The 4,363-nt window shown below is 42.4% G+C and overlaps 1 pseudogene; it reads right to left on the reverse strand.

Annotated features, from left to right (window-relative positions):
* Positions 1–1,959: 1,959 nt before the first annotated feature.
* Positions 1,960–3,956, reverse strand: LOC104427611 (annotated as a pseudogene).
* Positions 3,957–4,363: the final 407 nt, after the last annotated feature.

The raw sequence follows: 4,363 nt of genomic DNA on the forward strand, positions 1-4,363 counted from the left end.
CATCACAAAGCAAATGTAATGCAGAAGATGGTATTTGGAAGACGGGAGAAACCAACCAAATTAAGATGAGTGAAGATTCTGCAATCAGTAGAAACTCAATGCCAGCGAATTTGACAGTTATGAGAATAGATTTAGAATCCGCAAGTAGAGTCTTCTCAGGATCTGTATCTGTCTTTTACAGGAAGTGCATGAACATGCACAAAGATCATTGAGAGTCATTGACCAGAATTTTCATTCTTAAGGAGTTAAGGAAGCTCAGTATTCCAAAGGAAAGGAAAACCCCCATATAAAATTAAGAGAATAATGTACACTTATGTTACCGACCAAAAAAAAAAATTTGTACACAACGTCAGGAAAACGTTGTTAAAATACTTTTAAGAGAAGGTTTTATCAAAAACGTGAGGAAGCATCAGGAAAACAACAAATATTTTTTGGTTTTATCTGGACAGCCGAATTTACAAAAGTGCATGAAGGAAAAAAGGTGTTTGCTCCCCCTAACGCCGAGCAAGACTGGCTCTTGACGACTTTTACGCTACTGTAGAATCGCTTGAGATCTTTCATTGCCTTCTCTTCGATTTGGATCATGAGAATAGACGAGTGTGCATCGACCTCTGGTTTGAACCAGCGGTTCATTCCAGCAGAATCTGAAGGCGAGCCCTGCCGGGATGTGACTGCAAATCCAGTCGTTCGTGTCTTTGGAGTGTGGGAGAGACTCTGGCGCTGTTTACCCTGGGTTAAATAAGAAGCAAAAGATGAACATCCCAAACATCATAAAGGCATTAACAGGGCTAAAATATATCGTACTACCAAACTTATAAAAATTACTAAAAATCGTATGAAGCATGTCCATTGGAATTACCAATTGAACATAAATAAGCATGCTGTGTCCATGTGACCACCCAAGAGTGTACTGGGGTTGTGCCGATGGATTTGGTGGGTCTAGGTGTGCATGTGTGCACGTGGGCAGGTGAAGTGCCCCTCCTCCCGAGAGGAGGCGCATCAGTGCGTGCTTGCACTGGTGTGTGTGCACGTTTGGGAATCGAGAGAGAGAGAGAGAGAGAGAGAGAGAGAACAGACCTGCTGCATCTGTATATCCCTTAATGAAGGCCGAGACATAAGAGGTGGAGTGCCAGAAGAAGCCCAGGGAGGGGAGAGAACAGACATGCTGCATTTGTATATCCCTTAATGAAGACCGAGACATAAGAGGTGGAGCCCCAGAAGAAGCCCAGGGAGGGGTGCCCTTTTCGGCATCAGAAGCTTGCGATGAAAAAGCTCGGCCCACAAGTATGGGACCGGAAGGCAAACTGATTCTTCCATCAGTCTTGACATCAGCTATGTCTCCTAATTTGGCTCTACTAGTTATTAAAATCTCCTTGTTTTTCTGTTCGTCCAGAATCTGACGAAGTGAGGTGAACCCTTTTGAAAACTGGGCCTCAACCCATGCCGGCCCTTCAATTTTGGGCAACGAGGGAGGCGGCAGTGCGGTATTTCTTGGGGTGTCATCAAGAGCACCACTCAAAAACATAGAGAGCCCCCCCTTCTTCTTTTTTTTTTTTCACTGTAGAGCCCTTTCTCTTTTGAACTTCTCCAACTTCACTCTTCCCAATAGTTGAGGATTCTTTCATAGCCTCGACCACCTTATCTTGACCTGGGGACATTCCTCCTATCATGTAGCAATTAAATCAAGAGACCATTGAAAAAATCACTTGTTACAAACTCGTCTGTCTAACTACAGAACAGAAGCTTCCACAAACTTGCGGCCCGAAGACCAATCCTATTAGCAAAAAGCATATCTATTTGCCATAAAAAAAAAAAAAAAAAAAAAAGGACCGTTAAGCAGACAATGGGATTCCTGAGACCACATAAATTAAACGGACTGGTGAACATTAGTTTTAATTTTGGTCCTTTTGCAGGCTACACAAAAAATTCAGTAGATAATATCAATTCCAGGTACGATAACTACATGATCATTTCCATGTAAAAAATGTATCTAAGAAATTTCACCTTATCCTCGGAGACTGGCGAGAGCCCAGGATCCTTAGAGCTCTCTAAAAAACTCACTTCACCATCCCCATGAAAAAAGCCAGACGCATTCTCTACCTGACATGCCTGCTTTTTGTTCTTTCTTCTTTGCCTTTTAGATACTCCAGCATTTTTCACCTTACCGTCTAATGGGATCCAAAAACGAGGGTTTTGCACTCGGTATGTCCACTGGGACACCCAACTGAACGAGTGAGCTCTCAAGAGAAGACCTGATCCTGAGCTCCGCCATCTGTTGGCAGTCGAGAGAATGCCCTTTGGACTGCTTTTCATCAAGCGTCTCTATCTGTTGCAACTTTTTGCGCAGAGTGTGAATTTGTTTGCTGGCGTGTTCACTAAGATCGTCTTTCCATTGCAGGAATGAATCAGCATCTTGGCGGCTTTGTTTCTCAAGGATAACATGTCCATAGATGAACAACGCATTCTTACCCACTCACTCTCTCCATCCTCTTCTTCACTGTCAATAATTGCAGGAAAGACAGCACAGGCATAGGAAGACGACAACTTCATGGCTCAGATGACCTTGAGTCCAATAACTTCTCCAGTCTGACTAAAATATCTAAAGCAGTTGCCACATTGTGTGATGAGACGGAGAGGACATAGTCCAGTTTCCTAATGACAATATCCTATGGGCACAAGAACAACAAATCCAGTGAGCTATGGACGACGTCAAAAATCTGCTAGAAAAATCAATCACGCAAAAGATTATGGGCTACATAGGAAATCATAATAGGATGCAACTGCAAATTGTCAATGACCTTAAGACACTTGAAACCTCACTTTCACACACGGAGTCCCGTCCTTTTCTTACGAAACCCCAATAAACCACCCCACCGTATAGCCTATACCTCGAAGACAACAATTAGTCTCTTATCGTTTTACTACAAACAGTTTCAGATATACAAATGCAAAATTCTCACTACCAATGATTTTACTGCAGTGACAACTTAAAAGGTGAAAGGAGAAGAACCGATGGGTGGAAACTTTGCAAGGCACTGGCATGAAAGATGAAACATTACACAAACTAGCATGAAAGATCACGGTATTGGAGGAAAGAGTAGAGAAATCTTGCGTACTTATATGTCCTTCAGTCAGCATCAAGTGAATCTATAATTTCAAGCAACCGGATGGCATTCCTAGGTTCCATTAGACACTCTGATGCAGCCTTCTCACAAAGGCTTTTCAAGCTACTTATTGGACAATGCACAGCATCACTATCCTCTAACGTCAGTAATGCATTATTAGACTTCACATCATCAAAAACAATTGTCTTCATCAAGCCCTTCCAACTGATTCCCACCATTCAACATCACCTCCTGAGAATTCTTGGGAGCCAAAGACACATAAGCAGGATGAAAGAGAGAGAGGCGACTATCAAGAGATGGGTTTCTCCAACTGACACAGAAGTCATCTTCTTCAGGCCATGTAATCGTGTGGGCACCGGTGGCTTATCCTTCTCTTCCCATCCCACATGTAAACATCACCTGTGGTAGTAACTGCAGCAGACCCGTACTTTCCAGCAGAAAAGCTCATAATGTTCCTTTGACATGGTGAATATAGCCATACCATGAAAAAACGCAAGCAATCAGAAAATAGCTGAAACACCCAAATATAAGTATACAGAGATACCAGGAACATATTAAAACCTGTCGGCATCTAAGGTTGGGATCAGAGGACACCCAACAAAATCAGGCTCCATCATCTGCAAGAGCCATGCTGTGTACAATCCCTGCTGCTATAGCTACAACGTGCAGTTGTTCCTTGCAATGAAACTTCAAAGGCATGCTCCCACTTTTCTTAAGATTCCTAGCAACAACCACACACCTTGGAGTAACAAGCCTATGACCCCACGTATAAACCTGCAAGACATACTAGATATTTAGTTTATGTAAAACATGTATGGCAGATCATATCCAAAACAAAAAGGAGGATGTCATTATCAAGCCAGACAATTTCCTAATGCATGGTTCGAATACAACTACACAGAACGACTCAAAGTCTGTAGCAAATGTGAAACCGAGACTTTGAACAAAGCCAATATAAAGAATGAGAACAAGTTAAGCAATATGATCATAATGAGTTACATTAAAAGACAATGACCTCCCCATCTAATCCCAGAACAATTGTGTGATACTTTGCAGCTGCGACTCCAATAAAACCTTTGATCCAAAATTGGAAGTTCCATAACTGAGCTGACCTTCCCTGTTGCACCCCCATGTGAATACTTCACCACATTCAGAAACCACAGAAGTGTGCTTATTTGCTGAAGCAACAGCAACAACTTTTGACTTAAGGGTGCTTACTATACGAGGAGTGGGCCGAG

This window comes from Eucalyptus grandis, chromosome 11 (assembly GCF_016545825.1).
Source record: "Eucalyptus grandis isolate ANBG69807.140 chromosome 11, ASM1654582v1, whole genome shotgun sequence".
Taxonomy (NCBI): Eukaryota; Viridiplantae; Streptophyta; class Magnoliopsida; order Myrtales; family Myrtaceae; genus Eucalyptus; species Eucalyptus grandis.